The sequence below is a fragment of the Periplaneta americana genome, chromosome 17 (assembly GCF_040183065.1).
Source record: "Periplaneta americana isolate PAMFEO1 chromosome 17, P.americana_PAMFEO1_priV1, whole genome shotgun sequence".
Classification (NCBI taxonomy): Eukaryota; Metazoa; Arthropoda; class Insecta; order Blattodea; family Blattidae; genus Periplaneta; species Periplaneta americana.
Genome location: NC_091133.1, coordinates 76,244,422 through 76,267,724, shown reverse-complemented (window position 1 = coordinate 76,267,724; position 23,303 = coordinate 76,244,422). Strand labels below are relative to the sequence as shown.

At 34.2% G+C, this 23,303-nt stretch overlaps 1 protein-coding gene, 1 long non-coding RNA gene and 1 other non-coding gene across 5 annotated transcripts in view; all 3 read left to right on the top strand.

Moving 5' to 3' along the window:
- The window catches only part of LOC138693299 (zinc transporter ZIP1-like), a 55,896-nt gene extending 53,448 nt beyond the window's left edge, over positions 1–2,448 (top strand). The window contains exon 3 of the mRNA XM_069817165.1: positions 1,378–2,448. The gene's annotated coding sequence lies outside the window, so the exon portion shown is untranslated. The remainder of the gene's footprint in view (positions 1–1,377) is intronic.
- Positions 2,449–6,036: 3,588 nt separating this feature from the next.
- LOC138693412 (uncharacterized) overlaps positions 6,037–23,303 on the top strand; it is an 85,610-nt gene continuing 68,343 nt past the window's right edge. The window contains exons 1-4 of one of the 3 annotated variants that reach the window (XR_011330302.1): positions 6,037–6,767; positions 6,900–7,040; positions 7,161–7,369; positions 7,720–7,937. This is a non-coding gene — a long non-coding RNA (uncharacterized lncRNA). Of the gene's footprint in view, positions 7,041–7,160; positions 7,370–7,719; positions 7,938–22,843; positions 23,110–23,303 lie in introns of those variants that run through there. The other 2 variants (XR_011330301.1, XR_011330300.1) reach the window with 2 other exon arrangements.
- TRNAS-GCU (transfer RNA serine (anticodon GCU)) lies at positions 19,075–19,148 on the top strand. The gene has a single exon. It is a non-coding gene; the product is annotated as a tRNA-Ser (tRNA).

Sequence of the window (23,303 nt, the reverse complement as noted above, 5' to 3'; positions counted from 1 at the left end):
CCTGGACTTCTACCAATAAAAGTCATGACTTTTGTTTCATTAAAAGTGATTTAAAAATTACTAATACTAGTACTACTCAAAGTCATATAAGCATTGAAACACAAATTCATAAATTAAAAAGACATTGTTATCAAACCTCCAATTATAATTTTCTGTATAAACTTCTGCAGTTTACGGAATTAAGTATTTTAAGTGAGTTTGCCTTGTAGAAATTAAACTAATCAAAACTGTCACCCGTTTATGGCAAAGGAGTTTTAAACCGTACATGTTCATGTTACTACTCCAAAGTCTTCATGCTTGCACAATGAACTATTTGCGGGTAATATATTCCAACTGTTGGGTTTAAATTTGAAATAATAGGATAAGGTTGCGTATATCGCACCACTTTAGCATTTGCGTCACCTTTTCTCCACGATTATCTCGAAGCCACCTAAGAACTGCTTCATGATTTAGCTGTCTGAAATGGTTTGAAGATAGAAACATCTAAAGGCTGGGCCTCTGAGTATTATGACGAGGAAGCTGAAATAGGAGCACATCATTTTCCCGAGATAATCTAGCTTCTAAATTTTTGGAATGGTTCATATAGGTGGACATACAGAAGCAGCATTTTTTTTCGATAGCGGGTTTGAGTGGCAAATAAAATGTTTGAGCTATTCGACAAATAGTTCACTGTTGATGTAATCTGAATCAGAGCAAAGAAATAACTATCCTGGAAGAACACCAGCTGATAATGTAGGATGCACTGTTTGACGTTTAAACATTTTCATAGGTGGCACAAAATATCTGGTGCGCTTGTACAACACACACTTGTTGTAGTAACGCCCTTTTCACCACTTGATATTGCACCCACCTGATGCATTCCTAGTTCAGTTAAAATTTTTGGACCTTCTTTTGTACGGCTAGAATTGCTACAGTTGCTCATATCGCACCGGTGCGAATTAGGCACCTACAAAGTGGTGCGAATTAAGAAACTACGTCATAAGTTATTATTTCCTTCATTCTAACCTATAATCACCATATGTTCGAAAATCGTACTAAGTTAAATGTTCTTTAATATTTCTTTTAACCAATAACATCTTAAGATTATGGATTCCTTTGCATACAAATCCGTTATTTACTTACAAAATGTTAGCTAAATTTACATCCACCTGAGCGATTATATTAAATACTCTATCACCACGTTGCTAGCACAAAGAAGTGGCAGAAATCAAGTGACATGGTGGAAGTTCATATGGTAGATTGTAACAATACCACTAGATGCTACACTACTACAGTAACTTATTTTAAACTAGCAGTGGTGCCATTTAGGAAGCGGTGTGATTTATGCTACTCAACCCTATCCTGGTATTTTAAAATATCATCATTTTTCTCTTACAGGTTACAACATTCGTCTACACACGAAATGGATGAAGGTCATCACCACAACTCACTATTACATGAAATTATTTTCCATTGGACAGCGTATTCCTGTGAAAATTTTCCACACTCTATTTTTATGAGTTACTACCCTCGTACCTGTGTCGATATGCATTAGGAAATCTAGGTAGATTTTCATCCGAAAAAGTTTATGATTTTACTCTGTCCATTACTGCAAATATGTCTAAAAATTACCAAATAACTCAAAATGTATTGTCGTTTTTAGAAATATTTATGTCAATGAGTGTAGTCAAAATTATTTATTTTATCAGATATATAGGGTGTAACAAAAATATTTGTTAAATCTTTGAGGAAACATTTCTCACATTTACAGGATGTAAATCTGTTACATGAAAATAGGTCCGGAAACGCATTATTTTCTTGTTAAGGCTCGTTTCGTATAGCTACGTCACTTGCCTCCAACTTTAAGTGACAAAGCTGTAGAAAACGAGCACTAATACGAAAATAATGCGCCCGACTGTTACGGTATGGTGTTGTAATGCACTTGCACACGACAGTTCTGGCGGCATTCCACACCAAACAATCTAACGTGTTTATCATATCTGCAGTGCTTGGGGAAAAGTGACATAAGTCAGTTTCCACAAACCTTTTTTGATAATTTATTGACAACTTACATTGGTTTATGTCGATTTGATTTTTTTCTGTATGAATTATTGTAATGGGAGAAATATGTATGTATTTTTTTTCCAAGCGAGCAGATGTCCCATAAGTTGTCATTAAATTATCAAAAAAGGTTTGTGCAAACTGACTTAGCCTATGTCACTTTTCCCGAGCACTGCAGATATAATGTAACCAAAGTAGGAAAAGAGTTCTTTTGTTACACCCTGTATTTAGTAAATGACTTCCGAATGTGAAGTGTATTTCAGACGTATTTACAAAAATGGATGTAGTCCTTCTCTAATGTGACCCTTAGCCATAATAATTAAAACAACTGAAATAGTCGAAAGAAAACTCTTTTCACATGCTAATTAAAGTCGATTTTAGTGTAATAAATTGAGTTAAATGGAAAAAGTGTATTTTCATTCAAACATCCTTTCCGTGACATAATTCTTTCCTTTATCCAAAATTATATGCTTATCTATCTCTCAGAAATAATAAAAACTTCTCCGTAGACTCTATTTGATACAGAAGTGGAACTTCTTAAGCTGTAAATCTGTAGTAATCCTATTAAATGTTCGTGTAGTAAGAGACGATAAATTAAAGTTAAAATTTAATATTTTTATTATAATACACCTCATATTTTGGAAATGAAATAATTAGTTTATGATTACTAAAATAAGATAGTCTATTTTAAGTAAAATTTAGGTTAACCAACACCTTCAGAAGCTTCGACATTTCGCTGGATATTCCTCTCAATGCAATACACAGTCTTCAGAAGAAAGTATTAATGTCTGGAGAACAAAATAACATTATATTTTAATTTTATATTATTTCCATTTTGTATAAATAAAGCCATAACCAAATTACACAGTACCTCCACATACACAAAAAAAAAAACAACACAAACTTCAACCACAACAACAGCGACATAGAAACAAACATGGGAATCCTACATATTCAACCGAAAAACAAGAATTCAAGTTGGCCTACACTAGAAGAGTGCGAATTATAAACACAAAAACAGACCTACAAACTCTTCAAAACACAATTAAATTTCAGAACACACACCCTCTATGACTCCGCACTATCGAATACAAACTCACCCACACCAAAGAAGTTTCAGCAGAAGCCGGAAATCTCGATAGTTCTGAAGGTGGCTAACAGAGAATCCGAAACTAGTCAATTAAGATAAATTTCCAGCTTAGTTTCAATTTAACACAAAGTTGTCTCCATAACTAACTTTAGAGATGTGTAATCAAGATGTATAAGATAACTGTCATTGTTCCTCAATTATAATGTTTAATAATACATTATGCAATAATCATGTAATGATAGCTTATAAGACACAAGTACGAAGTAAGTTACGACGCGAGCCTTTATTTAGAAACGTTGGATTTTATTTAAATTCACGATATGGAACTATCAAGACCGTTTGGAATAGTGAAAAACGAAACATATAGGCCTAAGCGATAGTATTTGCCTAGTCGCCATAACGATGAGAATAAACAAATTAAAACAGTTTTGTTCTTGCATCATACATAATTATTTTGTAGACTTATATCAAAAAGAGAGACAGTGCAAAGATTTTGTAATACTGTACTCTGGCATTCAGAGATACCTGACTACTACTAATCGATAATGATCGATAATTTATTCATGTAAATGTGGTTTCTTTAGTTATTACTTCTATGAATAGATGGCGAAGATAACAGTCAGTGTCGCCAATAGTACATTAATATAACCGTAATATAAAATTCAAAATTGTATCCTCCTCTACTTGTTAAAAACACTGGCTTTAGCAGGAAGCCTCTGATACTGTCAATTATGAGAATGCTTTACACTTAACCTACATCAACAGTTTCGAAAACACTTTTTTATCTGTCCCAATAATAGGATCACCTATTGAGAACTAGAGGAACTATTTCAAAGGTTGTCATTTTGTTATAGCCTAACTTTAGTTCTTATCTTTTCCGTGGTTAGAAAGTTCGCTTATATAATCAGAAAATTGGAAGTCAAAGATATTTCACCCATGCTAATCGACAGTGATCGATAATTTGTTCATGTAAGTTTGGCTATTTTTAACCATTACTCACTGATTAGATAGCGAAGATAACAGCCAGTGTCGCCAATAGTACATAAATATAAAAGCATTACAAAATTAAATATTTTATTCCACTCTAATGATCATAAAAATACCAGATATATAAAAGTATTACACAATTCAAAATTTCATACCTCTCTAACGAATGAAATAATCTATCTCATTTCTCATTACCAATACCATATCGAATTAATAATAGAAACTTGGTTAAAACCCGAATTTCAAATCAATTTAATAAATTTTCAATCCTATCTATTAGATAACCAGGTCGTTATGGAGGTATATGTACTTATATGTAATTATTCTACATTAAGCATAAATTACTCTCATGAGAGCAAAGCTGGATATACTCACTGGGATCATAAAAAAAATGAGGACCTAATGCAAGAACTTCAAATAGAACCCATTATGCAGTTCATCAGCAAATATCAACTTCAGTGGAAGGGTCATCTCGAACGAATGAATCGATGCAGAATTCCAAAAGCACTGCTTCATTACCATCCATATGGCAAAAGATCTCTAGGCCGTCCAAAGAAGAGATGGACTGAAAATTCTAGTTTGAGACCGTAACAGGCCACTTGGCCTAATACTTGTTAGGAAGATGATGATGATGATACTCTCATAATTGACAATATCAGCGGCTTTCAGTATTTTTTTTCAATTAGTAGAGCATAGGCGGAGTTATGGGGGGCACTACCCCCCAAAACAACATTGAATTCAAAAGATTATTTTTGCTTTTGTTTATGATTAAGTTTCTGTGCTTAAATTGACGAATTAATGTCTTCAGATCATGTGTCTGGACTATAATGTTTATTTTAAATTTTTGAATGTATAAGAATTTATGTACCTCATTTGAGGAATGGAAGCACTGTAATGTTTCTTTTGTAACAACCTGTATTCACGTGTTAGAAGTGTGCAGGTGTTCAGGCCACCACTTGGAGAAGTATGAATAACACACTGCAGAATAATGCTGAAAAAAGAAAGGTGACCCCGGTATAATGTGTAAACTGAAAGCCGAGATTAGATAAAATAAGAGTTTATTTTTCGAATGATATCTTCAGGAAAGCTTAATATAAAAAGTTTCTGTTAGCTCTATTACGCAGTTTTATTGATGTACAGTATATGCGTTGACGAATTTTTTGATCGTACAGTCTCTTTGCAATTGTTCTTGACTTCTCTGACCTTGTCTACACATATTGTTTTTAGACGTGTAATATAAACTATTGAGAGGGATTGTTTTAAATTATGCCCTATTATAATTTGTAGTAGATCCACAGTTCAAGCCCTATACAATTCGGTTCGAAACATCGCGGATATGGATGTAACACTGTAAGAAACATGTTCCCCGAAAATACCTTTATTAAATGATCATATTCCGATATATTGTACTGTACCACGGTCAAGCTATAACGGGGGGAGGAGGTAAATGATCTCCCTTATAACCCCGTTATATGGCGATTCTATGGTTTTGCTTTGCCCCCACCCCCCAAGGAAACGATTCTCTCTCCGCCTATATTGTAGAGTGATATGAAAAAAGTGAATTCTTTAATATGGGCCTAGATCATATATGTAACAGATATGTCGGGCTTATAGGCTTTGAGGTTAACTTTTGTCAGGTTTACTACGCTGCCATCTAGTTGTTACATAAGGAGTCACGTCATCATTCCCATTTGAATTGCATTAGCGACTGCGCTGCCATCTCGTGTTCGTTTACGGCGGACGGGTGGCTATCTTGGCGGTTGTTATCTTTAAAGTTCTGCTGATTTTAACGTAGCGAGGAGTTATCTGTTACATATATGATCTAGGATATGGGGTATATTTATGCATGATTGGCGACGCTGATTTATTACCTTCGCCATCTATTCATAGAAGTAATAACTAAAGAAGCCATACTTACACGAACAAATTATCGTTGACTATTGATTAATAGGATCAGATATCTTTGAACGTCATTGTACAGTACAAGTGGTACTCCGAGTGCAGGACTCTGCTCGTCTTGGTCGACTGATAAATAGAGACATGTTCTGTAGGGACATAGTAAAAATTGTATTCGCAGTACTGGGCTGACTATCAATTTGCGCCAGTGTCGCCAATGGGACGTAAATTCCCTCAAATCTGATGGAATTTCAACGTAGCCAACGTAGCGGACGGGAAAAGAATGGCTTTGACGGGTGACGGATTTTCTGGCGGAATTTACGATTTACATAGTCTTTTGACTTTTTTAGCTGCTGTTATTTTAATTGTTTAATTTTTGGGGGATTTTACTTTATATTTGAACAGCCCTACCTGTGCCATACCATGTTAAAGAATGCCCTGTTTTAGGTTTCAATCAAGTCAGAGGTTGACGAATTATTTTAATCAAGATTAGTAAGTAAGTTGTGTTAAAATTTATTTTTATTTATATATAGATAAATTGAGTGGGTATTTTTATTCTGACGGATTTCCAGGTGTTATACTGACGGGGATACAATTTATGTGTTGGCAACATTGATTTGCGGGAGCGTTGACAGAAGGAAAATGGAGAAAGACAAGCAGGAATTGTGAAAATTGTTTTTAAAAATGTGTGGTGAAACATAAACTAGTATTAGTGGTAAGACTAAACATTGAAAATTATATGTAGATAAGAATTGTAAGTGTCCGTTGCATTGTATTGATAGTCTAGGCTGAAGTAATGATAGGATAATGTTCACAATGCATTTTGGAAACTTTGTAGTTTTTTATGAACAGAATATACATCTTGCTTCTATGGCCTACATTAAAGGTATAAAACGACGTCGAGGTGGTAACAGTGATGAAAATAGTCACAAGAAACATGGCAGAGTGAATGACTTTATTGTAGCCTACCTTACGTATCTAGGCAATGAACAGACAACATTCCAGAGTAAACTAAATGAAGTTGCAGGTAAGATTTGCTTTCGTTAGTAGGTACAAATTGGAATTCCATGTGATAAACAGTAGCAAGCAGCTTATTTTTGTCAGTACCACAGAATTATTAATAAGTAATTAATGTTGCTTGTTGTAGGGAGAACTAGCTAGGCCTACTATTTGGGTGTGTAAAAAAGTGTTCCTGAATGTACGTGGCATATCAAACGGACCTTTATTCGAGCATTCTCTAAGCGATCTACTGACAACTCAACTGTTCCTGTTCATGACGAGCGTGGAAAGGATGTGCCAGGGAACAAGATACCAGCTGTCAATATTGAACACATCAAAAGTTTTCCGCTGTCAAAGGTAAATATACTCAGACTGCGGCTGCCATTTTCGATTGCTCCTCTATAATCAACAAGTATCAACATTAGATTTGTTCTATGAATTCCACGTTAAGAAAGAAGCATTGGTTTTATGGGCCTTGCCTAAATTGCGCAGAGTTCTACAAGAACATTAGCTTAAGAAAAATTTCAATTAGCCTAATGTCACTGTAAGAGGAGCATCATAATCATGATCTCATTTTTCACGCAGTGTTCACTTGTTATAACTTTATAAGACAGTGAGTCATATTGGCATATGAAAATATTCTTGACTGTTCATCATTCACCTATATGAAGCCACTTGTTTACACCAATTTACCGACAATCATTCAGGGTGCACCATAGGAGGCTGGTGTATGCTACACCTGCAGTGACATGAGATGATGGAGATTTGTTGTCACGCCTGGAACTGGAGCTTCTGGAGAAAACCCCTGTGTTACCTGGAGCACAGACTTGCCCAACACAAGTTATAAATCGGGAGTATGCAAGGGATCGAACACGGGTCCACAGGATTATGAGTCCAGCACTGAACTTCCATGAGTGATTTAAAAGTAAGTAGGCCTAGACTATTGGTAATCAGTTTCACAATAATCACATTTGACGCCCTCATATAAGTCCGCCATCAATCCCTATCCTGAGCAAGATTAATCCAGTCCCTACCATCATATCCCACCTCCCTCAAATCCATTTTAATATTATTCTCCCACCTACGTCTCGGACTCTCCAAAGGTCTTTTCCCCTCAGGCCTTCCAACTAACACTGTATATAATATATACATTTCTGGATTCACCCCAATGTACTCCATGCCCTGCTCATCTCAAACGTCTGGATTTAATGTTCCTAATTATGTTAGGTGAAGAATACACTGCATGCAGTTCTGTGTTGTGTAATTTTCTCCATTCTCCTGTAACATAAACCTTCTTAACCCAAATATTTTCCTAACACCTTTATTCTCGAATACTCTTAACCCCTTACTGCATGGGATAGTCTTGCACATACTGGTTTTATATTCATATAACTTAAGTAGCCTAGTTTTTTTCTTTCTCAACTGATGTCACATATGGTCAAATCCAATTCTTGACAGTGTGCCATATCTCTCCCAGTATCCAGTTTGAAATATTATATGCTTATATTATAAGTTAAGCCTATATGAATATAAAACCAGTATGTGCCATATCTGTTCCAATATGCGGTAAGGGGGTTAACCTCTGTTCATCTCTCAAAATGAGACTCGTCCAAGTTTCACAACCATACAGAACAACTGTTTTATAAATTCTAACTTGTCTGCATTGGGGTAAATGGTATTCAGCATCAAGAAGCAGCCCTAGAAAACTGCTAGCCCGTGTTCAGATAAGATAAGCTGAAAATTCAGTACCAGCAGTCAGCATCTCATCATCTATCTAACTTATAAATTTCAATACTAATAAGTCAGTTCTGAAATTTACCACATGTTTGGTGTGTGAGTTAATATCTATTTTACATTTTGGAAGGATTGATAACAATACTGTCTTGTTCAAGCAATAAAACACATAGTGATGGGTCTCATAGATGTAATTTGCCATTGTGAAACTCCATACAAATACACTAGCTTTAATTATTGCTTCACTTTTTTTTTTTTTTTAATTTCAGTTAGGAGATTTTCTTTTCACAAAATAAACACACATTTAATGCTTATACCAAGTTTCCTAAGCAATAAAAACGAAATTTAGGGATACTTTGTCCATAATTTTTAATTTCTGTTATTTTATAACATTTTAGTGATTCCATTATATCTAAATTACCAGCTTTAACGTAATAATAATAATAATAATAATAATAATAATAATAATAATAATAATAATAATAATAATAATAATATGCCTAAGGATATATGTTCAGTGTTTAGATATTTTCATGAAGTTCGAAAAAGAAACGTTATTTTTAGAAAACTGGATGAGATAAAACGAAACTACATATGGGCTTTGTAACTATCCATAGTGGGGAACTGAAAAATATAAACAGTTTCTCTGTAGCAAAATGTTTGCATACCAGTTATAATGACTGAGAATATAAGACTACCTAAGTGGATCGTACATTATAAAGAGAACACAACGGAAATGAAACAGATCACAGCATTCTTCACACAGTGTTGCCAAGTTATCACAACATATTTAGAATGATTTCACTATTGTTTGCTATAAGATTATATTACATATGAGTTTCTGCACGTCAAATTGCACACTGACAAAACACGACCTTTTTATAAATATCAATTTTGTTTTATGAATGCCAGGCATGAAATAAGGAAACATGTTTTTTTTTATTTCCATAATTGTTTATTATTTATGTAGGTACGACTGTTTAATATAATGTAAATTATGCACACACTATAACATAACAACACCTGAGACTCCAGGTCTATATACAGTATATAGTTGAGATTTGGAGTTCGGCACATTTGAAAGATTGCATATACTTTTTACTGCTTTAGGCCTGTCACAAATAAATTTAAAATTTGACCTAAATTTTTTAATTATTTTATTCAAATCATTAACTTAAACAGCATAGTTATAAATTTAAAAAAAATAAAGACGTGTTCCCTGATGTATTATCTGTAAGCTACAGCATTCAAAAGAGTGGAATCTACGTATTGTCACTTAAGGTGCAAATGCTTGTATCCGATAAAATCAAAATTTTACAGAATGAAAAGGCTGTTTCTTGTTGCTATTAATTGCCGACTGACGTGGTATTGAAATTTTTACTTTTCCTCGATTAATATTAATATGTGGTTTACGAGATTTTGCAGGTTGGTGCGCATCACTTAGACGAATTCAACAGTACCAAAAATTCAATTTCGAAAATTTTGATGCTTATGAATATTTGCACCTTGAGTGACAATACGTAGCCGGCAATTAATAGCTATTGTTACAAAAGAAACATTACAGTGCTTCCATTCCTCAAATGAGGTACATAAATTCTTAAACATTAAAAAATTTAAAATAAATATTATAGTCCAGACACATGATCTTAATTCGTCAATTTAAGCACAGAAACTTAATCATAAACAAAAGCAAAAAAGATCTTTTGAATTCAATGTTGTCTAACGTTAATAAAATAATAGTTCAGACAAATTTTGGGGGGTAGTGCCCCCACCATAACTCCGCTTATGCTCTACTAATTGTAAAATAATACTGGAAACCGCTGATATTGTCAATTATGAGAGTAATTTATGCTTAATGTAGATAAGTAATTACATATAAGCACATATACCTTGTTAGGTATACAGGTTAGAAGAATATGAGTTAAGATTTCTGGTTCACGTCGATACACCTTACAAATGTGTGACTGTGTTAAGTTGAATCTAGAAACACTCTTCTGTAACTGTGTCCAGTGTGTTTCCTGGTGTTTCTGATAACCACTGATGTTTTCACTTTTCTAAACAATGTTTCTGCACTGTGTGGTATGCCTTGTTCAATGGATTAATTCTTTTGGCTTTGGACCTAATTTGGAAGCCTGTTTTACCAAGATATCTGCTCGTTCATTACCAAACATACCGACATGACTTGCGACCCACTGAAATATTACTGTTGTTTGTTGTGTTTTGCTATTCATATTGTACATTATAGTGCGTATTTTAAGATTTTATAGAGCATATTTGCATGCATATTTCAAACTTTATAAATGATATAAATCTGGACTCTAATGATGACTGTTCCTTACACTTCTTTCATCTCCTTGTCTAGGCAGGTACTTTCCCATTGTTTTAATTATTTTTGCATTAGATAATTAAAACAGTTCATATCATATTTTAATAAGAATAGATATTGATATTTAGAACCTAAACCTAAGTCCCAGCAATGGTGATCTCCTTTTTTACACCATTATCCCATAATTTTTTACTGTGCTTTTTTTTTTCTTTCATCAGACTTCTTTTGCAGTTTCACACAGACATTTATTCCATAAAGCAAAGTCAGTTTTCTTTATATATTGTAATACAACAAAACAGAAATCTGGTTTCACTTTCTTCTGAAGAAAGTCTTCTAAGCAATATTGCTATTCATAATAAATCCATTGCTCTAGTCTGTGTTTCAATCTATAGACTTCGAATTCAGTGACAGTCATGGTAACTGAAAATGTTACGTTGTTTCGGGAAAGGAGAGAGATAAGAATTAATATTGTTCATGGTATAACATACATCTTACGTGCAGACAAGGTTGAAATAATATTTTCTGTTGTTACTACACACTATTATTACTTATATTACTTAAAAAATCGATAATTAATTGATTAACATAACTTCATTAGCGAATCTGTAGTATATAATTTCTCCAAGAACGAGTATGAAACTCAGGATATAACCAATCAGCAAGGTATAAAATGCTATTTGCATGTGTGATGTTGAAAACACAAAATATTGATTCAAATTATCTGTGATATTTTCTTTCTGTGACTGTGCCTGCCATAATTTGTGAACTTTTCTGTACAAGCCTCCATAATCGGACTTCATGCTTTCATTTCCAGTCAATTTCTTCATCTTGTAGAGGAAGTTTTCTTTAAGTTTCTCAGTAATCCCTGCTTCTACCATTGCAAGAACAACGTGGTTAACTCTTTCGTAGAACAAGCAGTTTACATCCATAATCATCACAAGGCGAAAGGAAATTATAGCTTCTTTATCTAAGGAGCACAGCTGATAGTTTTGCTTCAAAATAGACTTGATGATCTCTACTTCCAAATCGTTGGCGAACACAGAGATATTCCCATGTTGTACTAACTGGCTAAGGCATTTCACAGTACTACAACTTCTGATTTTTCCCCATTCTTCAACCTCGTAGTGAGTAGTGTTGGGTTTCGACTGAATGTTGAGCCAGTAAGATGAAACTGCAGGATTGAATGCTAAAGGAAGGTTCGATGTTCTGAGATCATCCATATTGGAAATTTGTTTCTCACGTCCAGGCTCTACCAGGTAGCTGGTGAAGAAAGCCTGAAATACAGTGCTAAGCACAAAGCAGTAAAATATAAATAGAAAGAAAAGAGTTCGGAGTTTTGAGGTGCGGGGCATGTCAGGAACGGATACCCCAAAGATCACAGCCCATACATTACAGAAGGAGCTTGTTAGTGTTTTGAAAATGTGAGATTCTGGGGTGTTGTTGGAAAGGCTGACTAGGAAATGAAGCAACCACAACATGACGCCTGTGACGAAGCAGGTGATGCAGAGCACCAGCCAAACAGGCAATTGAAAGACCGTGATATAATTACCAAATCGCATTCTGGGCTTGGCGCAGGGAACAAACCACTTAAATTTTGTGTACAAATGAGGAAATGTGTAGTCGAACTTCAAGTACATGGAATACGATTGACCTCCATAAATGATTTTGGGTGTATCACTCTTTGTTTTTTTCTTGAGATCCAATTTTTGGAACACCACATTAAAAATATCATGTTCTGCTTGAACAAGGAAACGTATAAAGTCATTGTTACCAATTAATTCCCAAGCATCAATTTGACAACCACCATAAGTAAGTGGTATCTTATTTGGATAGATGTTTTTATTAATTAGGGCTGTTTCTCCTTCCTGTAAAGGCCAGCGTGCAAGCAGTAGCACATCTTTTACTTTGTCACATTGCCCAACTGATTTGTAGGGAAACCACGTGTACAAATCAATTGTAAGGCCAGTAGTCGTATTAGAGTTTTCAAATTGATGACAAAACAACAGAACTACATTAAAGATTCCATATCTATCCCACATAAATGTGAAAACTTCCATTGCCAGAGAACTCAGACTTATTTTGGAATTTTGCAGTAGTACAACAAGAAAGTATCCTTTATTGTATACTCTAGCCTTCCTACTATACGAGTAATAGTAAAAAGTAGATTTTAATTGATCTTGCACAGCTTTTTGTATATTCATGGATTCATGAAAGGGGCCCAAAAATATGATGTAATTGTCAAGTCTGGCATTCTCTACTCTATTACGAAATGGGATCTTAACTCTTTCATCGATCCAAGATTCAAAGATCAGTAATGGCCAGCGTGATTTCGTATTCAATTCTTGCAGCATGAAGTCAATCATATGTACATTGTAAGTGTCTTGTAGTAGGTGTTGGGGTCTTAGCTGTTGTCTTCCGTTGTCTCTTAGTGATACAGAAATTAGTACAGGTTGTTCAGGTGTGAAGTGATGATACATGATGTTGGTTACGACTCTGACCAATTGCTGCTGATCAGAACTCACTAGATCGTGTCCTGTCATTGCCTGAACAGTTCTGACGCTCACAAGTATCCATAAACTCGTAAGAAGTCTGAGCCTGAAATCCCTGTGAATACAAGATTTAATCATTTTATATTTTCATGAACTATGTCTAGCCATATAGATTTTCATAAAACTGCTATTTATTTTACTGAAATAGGCAAAAAATAAGTGGGTATGATCAGAGAGATATTTTAATTGTTAACTCAGTTTAAGTCAGTCAATCAATTGGAAGATCATTGTGCCCTGGGCTTGTTCCCACCCCTCCCAATCAAAGCATTTATTGAGATAGGTCTGAAAACAATAATGTTACTAGAAATTATTGTAACATGTCAAAGTAAACAGTTCCTGTTAGTGTGGTTCATTTTTTATTGTCATTCTAATGCCCAATTTCTCGAACATTGAGATATCCATACAGTTATTGATTTGTTAAAGTTATAGAGTTGGTAAATGTTTGTTGTGTTGCTTGAACATCATAGCCTGTAACTTATCGATCTGTCAGCTATTGATTGGTTGATGAAGTATCAGAAATATTTCCTAGATGCCACGACAATTTAATTTACATTTTATGCATTTATTATAGTTTCATCCATTTAATTTTTAGCCCATAGATATAAACAGGGAATCTCCTTTTCCAGACATCAAATGTATGTTCAGTAGACACTCTTGTTCTAATATGAGCATCGTTATACCTAGCCTCACTTTCAGTATTAGAATTTCGAGTAATTTTATTGGAGTCATGAGGTATGAACGACAAAGATAAGCACTGTCACCAAGTTATCAAATTCTTGAGCTTCAAATCTATCTCTAACATGAGTATTAGTAAAGATCGTGTTGTCATGAACAGATCGAAGGAATTATGCAACAATATCTCCAACTTTCAAAGATTGATTGATTGATCACAGATAACTTGAAAATTAAGAGAAAAGAATCCTTTTTGTGTTCCAGTAAAGTTCAGGTCTATATCTTTGCTTTCGGCCACACATTCTACCCGATAGATTAACTTATACTCAGTATCGACATTTTTAGCAAACCAATTGCCCATCTTGCTGGAGAAAGTGCCATACCATCAAAGATTACAAAATGTGGTTTATGCATGACGCAGCACCAGCCCATTTCCACGACAAAATCAGATGACACCTAACACGGGTATTTAATCTTTAGTTCTGTACCATGGCCTGCTTATTCCCCAGATCTTAATCCTTTGGACAGTCGACCTGGTTGGCAAGTTGGTATAGTGCTGGCCTTCTATGCCCAAGGTTGCGGGTTCGATCCCGGGCCAGGTCGATGGCATTTAAGTGTGCTTAAATGCGACAGGCTCATGTCAGTAGATTTACTGGCATGTAAAAGAACTCCTGCGGGACAAAATTCCGGCACATCCGGCGACGCTGATATAACCTCTGCAGTTGCGAGCGTCGTTAAATAAAACATAAATTTTTCTTTTTCCTTTGGACTTTAGGTTATGGGGACACTTAAGGCCTTAGTGTATACAACTTGCATTGAAGACGTTCAAACATTACAGGAGCATGTCTTTAATACATGTCAGCACATCAGAGACCAACCAGGAATGTTTGAAAGGTTGAGTGTTTTCCTAAGACGTTGAGTAGAAAGATGTTATAATGAATGGAAGTCATTTGAGCGTGTGCTATGAACAAGTTAAGTTCTAATATCTCTAAAGATATTAATTTTAGGACACATTTTTATTAGACCTTATTTATTTGTTTTGATGAGTTCTACCACCTCCTAAATTATTATACCATTTTCTTTTAACACTCTGTATAATTAAAACATAAAATCTGTTTTTTTAAATTATAATGTTCACATTTTCAAGATTATAATTGACGTAGCTAGTTAATAATGGATCCACCAAATATAAATATATTACGGTAAGAAAATGTGTTTGAATTCACGAAATTTGTAAATTGCCTTACTAAGTCTTAATTAAGAATAGTTAACAACTGTAATGAACGTATCAAATGCATTCAGTTCCAAGCATTGTAATAGCATTTACCTTGAATTCAATGTATTCAGCTCCATAATCCTAATTTCTTCAGCTGTACTTTACAGTGTAGTTTAAAAACGAAAGATTGTAAGTCTAGCAAGAATGTTCTCCGTTGAAAGAACTTATGAATTCTACTGATCAACTTTGTCTGCGTATTGTGAAGATAAATTGTTTTACACCAGGACGTGTTTGTTTTATAGTTTCACTTAAATATCCACTTTACCTGACATATTAGGGTAACAATTTCCTTAATGCCATTCCTTAGTTCCTCTATCTATCTAAAACAAAAAACTCACATTAATAATAGTATGGGCGTCACTCTAGACTTTTTTATTTATTAGAGCTGTTATCAAATTGTACAGTCATTGAGAATCATAGTCAATAGGAGTAGACTATTACATCCAATTATCGTCACAATGAAATTGAACGTCAACATTTATAGTAAAACCTACCTTTTCATCATTCAGTATTGTAGACTTCATGTACCTTTATATTTTTTTGGATTAAAAATTTAGTGCTCTGTTTGGAACTGTACTGTATTACGCTTTACTCAAGCATTACAAGCTCATACATATTTGATTATTTTGTTATGAGATACATCTGTTTTTATTCTGTTATGTTTCAAAAGTTTATATGCGCTGTTTGATATAGTCATTGTGAATGAAATATAAAGTATGGATCCAATAAATGTTCAAAGAAATGTAGTGACGTATAAAAATTAGAAGTAATAATAATAATATCAATGTTTCTATCTGATATTTATTATATATTAAATATTTATTATCACTTTGTCTCTTGAAACTACAGAAGTTCCTGGCAGAGCAAACAACAAAGTATAAAAATAGGACCTGAAAAGCTTTAAAATTGGAACATTTAATACTCCTAAGAAAGAGATTAATATTGCAAATTGGATGATAGTTGTGGGCATATGTGGCATTAAATCTTGTAACTGTTGGAAATTGTGAGCTAAAAATAGATACAGTCTGCAGTTCTCAAGCTAAAATTATTAACACTGGTCATTTCTGTGCTAAAAATAATTCCAGTAAACATTTATGCAGTTAAAAGTATTAACAGTGTCACTAAAATTAGTAACATTGGGAATTAATGCGCTAATGTACTTACAGTGAGCATTTCTGCAGCTGGAATTAAAAAGTGGACAATTATAGGGCTATGTACAGTAAAAATGGACATTTCTGCAGCTAAAATAGTAACAGCGGGCATTTGGGTCTACAAAAATTAGTAAGAGCAGACAATTCTCCTTCTAAAAGTGCTAAAAGTGGACATTTTTGGCATTGTAACAACAGGTATTTAAATTCGAAAATGTCGAAACATTCCAAATATGATTACCAAAAAATTCACGTATGCCCAAAAAATTGAGAAGTGGTCACCAAAATATGAAAATTCCCAAATGATTCAAACGTTCCCAAAAAATAGAGAAATGTTCAAAATTTCGAAAAGTGTCCAGAAATCGAGATATGCTCAAAAAATCGAGAAATGTCCAAAAATTTTAAGAATTCGCAAAAATTTGAAATATAGGCTACACAAATAGTCAAGAAATAACCAAAAATTCTAAAAATATGCCGAGAGAGTTGAGAAATGGACAAAAAATCGATCTCGAGATATTGACCTCGATTTCCAGACCCATTTTTTCGAATACAGTCTGCAGGAGCATCTCATCTTGGTAAATACCATTTTGTTGTTATTAATCCCACTGACACTAAGAAAACACTTTATAAACCATCATTACAGAACCAGTTAAAAATTTACAATAAATTATCCATCAAGGGGTAATATCATATGTACACAATATATGGAAACTTTTGAGAAATGAATAGGAAACTTCATATTTACAGATAGTTTATTTTGTGTTTGACATTAATAACATTTCACCATGATCTTGACAAATACATTACAATCAATCTATCGATTCTATTCCATCTACATTATTTGTCCTATCTATACTGTTCCATCCAGTCAGGTGCTTAGTATGCAAAGGGGGGGGGGAGTGTTTAGAGGGTTTGACCCCCCTCCCTTTGAAGTTTTTTTTTTTTTTATAAATTACATATTTAGATTTGAATATTTTTTCATCCATAATCGTTTTCTCTTCTCTAATTTCTCACTGTCAGAGTAACAAAATCTACATTGGAATAAGTCATAGCCCTCCTACTCCTCCTTCAATATAATCCCTTGGCACTGGGGCACGTTCGAATTATAACAATGCTATCTTTATTATAGAGAGACCTACCGCCTCGTACCGACCTTGTAATAAAATGAAGCTGATACAATATGGTATTTAGCTACTTGTTGTGAAACATATTGAAGAGGTTGTTTTGACAATTCTGCAGTGCAGATGTTAAATACTGTGAATTGTCGATTTTAAACTCATTTTAAGAGTGGTATTCACCTGTTCGTTAGTTTGAGTTCTGACTTTATTGTGTAATGTTTGTTTAATGTTTTGTGCATTTGACAGTTCATATCTTTAATAACAGTAATAATAATAATGTACAAAATTCTGCATACCACTGCATCCAGTCTATTCCCTTCAACTTTTGTTTATTGCTGTATACTATATACTTTTTTATTCTATTGATAGTGTTTTATTAGATTTATTTTTTTATTTATTTTTAGAATTATTTTAGTTTTTATAGGTTTTTATTTTATTGAATGGGATATTATTAGCGTTAATTCTGGATCTCTAAAGTATTGTGTTCTGTAACATCAAGGAAGATACGATAGACGCTGTCTACCTAAAAGCACGAAATAATTCATTGTGCCGGTATCTATTATAATTTTCTTATATGTTCTTTTTAATTCCTAAACATATTTCTTTTAACTACTGACAAAGTTATGCGTAAAGGTACCTCAGAAATAAGTTTCCTGCAGCCATGGTGGATATTGGACATTGTAGGTGGAGATAGAACACAATCTGTCTCTCCCATCTGCTTCATTCTCTTGTAGCTGCACTAAAGTATCCGTTCTGGATGCACTTTAAAAACGTGTGTGTGCAGCACTTCCTTCTTCCCTCACACACAGAACATAATGCACCCTGCTTGCAAGTGGCTAGACATGTCTTATCCCGTTTTATACAGTGTAGCAATAAGACTGTTTCCTTCCCATGAGTGTTCTTTCTTGTGCTGCAGTTTTTGACAATCTCTATCAAGCATGGAAAGAGATCAGGTGATGGTCAGCTTGAAAAATTGACTTTTGGTTCTGTTAGTTTTCTTAAAAGCAATTCTTTGTTGTCTTTAACATTTGAGCAGAAGCTAAACTAAAGTCTAAAATAAATAGACAGTCCTCAATTAAACAATTTCCTTGAAATTATTCAAACCTGCTTTACTACTGAAAGCCAGATTTGTATAATACACAGTAATTGTGTGCACTCACAGTTGGTTCTGGCGTCTTGTCAGCTCATGTGAGTTGTGTGGATATAAAAAGGAAAAATTGTGACGGTGTCGTGTATAGTTCCTGGGGTAGCTCAGTTGGTAGAGCGTTCACGTGCTAAGTGAAGGGTCCCGGGATCGATACCCGGCCCCGGAACAATTTTTCCTTGAAATTATTCAGTCCTCGATTAAATTTGTCCCAGAAAGACAGAAATTTAACTATAAAATGTCTTGGTACTCTAGCTGTGGCTCTGAGCAGGTGAAAAACCATGGAGCTGTACTGGTATTTATGCAGTAAAAAAACTTTGAAACAAAAGCTATAAGGTGTGCAGGGAGAAAAACACGATAAAATGCAGAAATGTTCCTCATTTGAGAAGAAACAGTAGACAGTAATTTAATTTACATTGGAAGATTTTTTACCCCTTGACCGCTGTACGCCTATTTTTTTTTAATATAACTTGAGAAACCATATCTCACACATTCAGAACATATTATATTAATTCTTATTTTATACACAGAATACAGATACAGTATAAATTCGCAATAAGTCATTTTTTAACATAAAGACTAATATTCTGAGAGATGTATACTGGTTTTTTAGAAATTAAGAGATTGTTATTTTCACAACGCATAACATACTACATTGGCAACGTGATTATATAGTTAGAATTTCGCAGTAACACATTTTCGGACATGAACAGCAATATTTTGAAAGACGTATATTTTAGAATTAATACAGTATTATTTTTAGTCGCCTTACTTACATTCACATACTACATTAGCAATATGACAAAAGTATCATTGAACTGCTTTTTGATGTGTGTAAAATCTTTTCTTTTTTTTTTTTTCCTACTTCTTTGTATAAAATATAGTTGAGAATGTGAAAAACACGGAGTTTTTAAGTTAATGTCTGCAACTTTGAGCGACTGTCCTCAAGCTTAATTTTAATATGGCCATTACAAGTGTAAGTCACACTGAAATTTCTGTTACTTAAAATCGAAAGGCATGTTAATGGGTATCATAGGAATGCATGGGATAAAAACATCTTTTCCTTTCGTTTTGCCAGTTAATATTGTTACTTTTATTACTACGTTTTTAATGAGTTTTTTCACATCAGTTCTTGTTCCATTGCATAATTTTGGTGGGTCAACAGAGTGCGAATTAACGGGGGGGGGGGGAGGGGGGGATTTCTCCCCCTGTTGGAAAGTTATCCCCCTTCATAAATTCATATTAACATCCGTGCCAGGGATAACTTCTATCCCTCTCTCACAAAAAATATATATATATTTTTTGTTTTAATACGAATATACTTTATAAAGTATAAAGTAAGCAAAGAAAATAATATTGATATATTATCATCACAGGCAAGCTGACAACAATCAATAACTTAGGAATTACACATCTTATCTTAAGCCTGCTCATGGATATAATAATTATTATGATCAAGATGCAAGACAAGCAACTCAGTGCGACCAAGAGCTGAGTCATATCGAATGAGGATAATAATTTTATGTATGGTATTCTCTATCTAGGATTCTATCCCCCCTCATCAGAAATTTGAATTCGTACCCTGTGGGTCAGTATTTCGCAATAGTACTATTGGTGATTCAGTATTAAGTATTAAATTATATGGTAGCAATCCTTGTGGTTTCAAAGAATTCAAGAATTCAGTTGGATAAAACACAGTCTGATCACTATCTACAACTGCATCGAGAAATTCATAATACGGTCCTGGACTGCATAAAGATATTTATTGCATGAATTATCTAGTTTTATCATTCATGTTGTGTATCAACAATGTTATTTAATTTCGTGTTATAATTTACATGGCCTCGTGAAAGTCGATGTTGAATACAATAGACAATAATAAAGAACAATTGATACAGTGATTGTATTTTAATATTATACGTGAATGTTTGATCATATCTATTTTTATTTTTATTTTTTACTTTTTTTTAAATAATTTAACGTCCATTTGCACAATTTTAATGTAGCCTATGTTTTTCTCCTGGTTATGAAGGTTAAATGTGCAAACTTTGACACATATACGTCAGCGTAGATGTGTATAGAGAACATACAAATATACACACATATATACCCACATTCACTTTTATATATTAAGAATCGTTTGTTATAAAATTCTATAGCAAAGAAAGAACGTGGTACTACCCATTGTTAGAATGTGACTTGTAATTTCAGAATGGAGATTCCATATCTCATCTGTTATCAAGTTCAAATGCCGCTCTAGATGTTAACGAGATCTCCTCGCTGAAAGATGGAATCACCACATCTTATCTTCAACATTGAGTACCTACTATCATTTCATTTTTTCGTAATTTTTATTCTTTGATATGAAAATCTCCAACAAAAGAAGTATATAATAATGCTCTTTCACTGTGTGACTTTTTTACGTTAATATGGTTTCATTGGCTGTCCTTTTCCTACTTTTCTTTCTTATTCCTTCTTTATTTTTTATAATAATAATAATGTTTTATTTTCGCTGGCAGAGTTAAGGCCATAAGGCCTTCTCTTCTACTCAACCAGCCTTAATCAATACAATACATATTTAAATTACAAATAGTTACACTACACTTAAAAGGTTCTCCAGCTATATTCTTCAGTTAAGTTTTAAAGACTAGTAGACTACATATTTATTTAAATTTAGATAAACCTATAAGGTAAAATAGTAACTTAATTTATAACTTATAACTAATTTATAACTTAATAATTTTATGTCTGCTTATTTAATTTTCTTCGATTAGTTGTGTCTGGTATTGTCTAAATAGTTTTTGTTATTCATGATAGAACTATCATTTTTCTACTATTTCATGTCAATCTTCGCTAGAGATCTTTTGTTAAAGTAATGTATGCAGATTACGAAATGAACAGTATGCCCCATTGGGTTCGAGATTAAGCATCGGGATTCGTCGATTTTCAATTGTAACAGGTTTTCTCCCTTCTTGCTGGATGAAAACTGTGCATTAGAGAAATGGACGTCAGATCCTGGAGTGGTACACATCGGTGGAGAAGTTGACAGCAGACCCTGGAGTGGTACACATCGTCAGAGGAGTTGACAGTAGACCCTGAGACAGTAAACATCGCTGAGCGACTTCCTGGCGGACCATGTATAGTTGATGTGGGACAATGGCTCCCTGGCCGCCGCCTAGGCTGTCCGTGTTCATCATGTTATGGGCTGGGTGTTCGACATTGCGATGCTCGCTGTGGGACAAGTCACGATCTCTGCGCTCATGGAACAAGGCTGTGGTTTGTCGTGATTTAGCGCAGCTGATACATCGTCGAGACTTCAGCGATCGTCTTGCGTTGTATGATATGGGATTTACGGCGCCCAAGCAGAGGGGAATGCCTAGTGTTGTTATTTCAAGAGGATGCCGTCGCGTACTAATAAGCTTATGTACTCGTCATTAGCCATTCTAGATACTTTATTGATTTCCACTGCCATTATTACGGGAGTTTCATAATGTGGAGGTGATTGTGAATTCCATATGGAGTGTGTCGGCTGAGACTAATACTGGAATGCTCATAGTAAGTTGGAATAGTGAATTAATGTACGTGAAGGCAAGCTATTTTCTCCAGAGACGAAGTATGGGATTTAATCGTAGTATTAATATTTGGCCCAGCTGTAATAGTGGTTATGGGAGGTTTCTTAACCTGACCGCCGAGTGTGATAGGGCGAGTTAGTTGGGTTTATTAGATTCTATGTGCCATGGTAATCTTATATTTTTGGTGTACATTTTGTTAGAGTGTTGTTGTTGTTGTTTTCTAATGCCAGGCGTTTGACAACAAAGTCATTTGACCTCTTGCACTCCAATATTTTTCAAAGATATTATCATGGTCTGCCACTCAAGCACAGATTTTGAGGTGTTCCGAATCCATTTCTTGGTTTGAGTTGCAGTTAGGGGACTGATATATTCCAATTCTATGCAGGTGTTTGGCCAAACAATCATGGCCTGTTGCCAATCTAAATGTAGCTACAGACGATTTTCGTGGTAAATCGGGAATTAACTGTGGATTGTGATGCAGAGTGTGTTAAGATTCAACTTCAGTATTTGGATGAGTGGAATGTGAAAGAGTGAATTGGGTCCATTTGATTTAGTGTGGTATTATTGTTATATGATTATGTTCTATTTTATTGTTCTGTTTCTTTCATTATTTTGTTAATTAAATTCTTTGTTATAGTGTTGTATTTTACTCTCACATATTAATGAGACAATTCGAAAAGTCTTTACTAAAAGATCCATGGAGGTCCTAAATAAGTCGGGCGGGTAGCAGGCTTTACAGGTGATACCATATG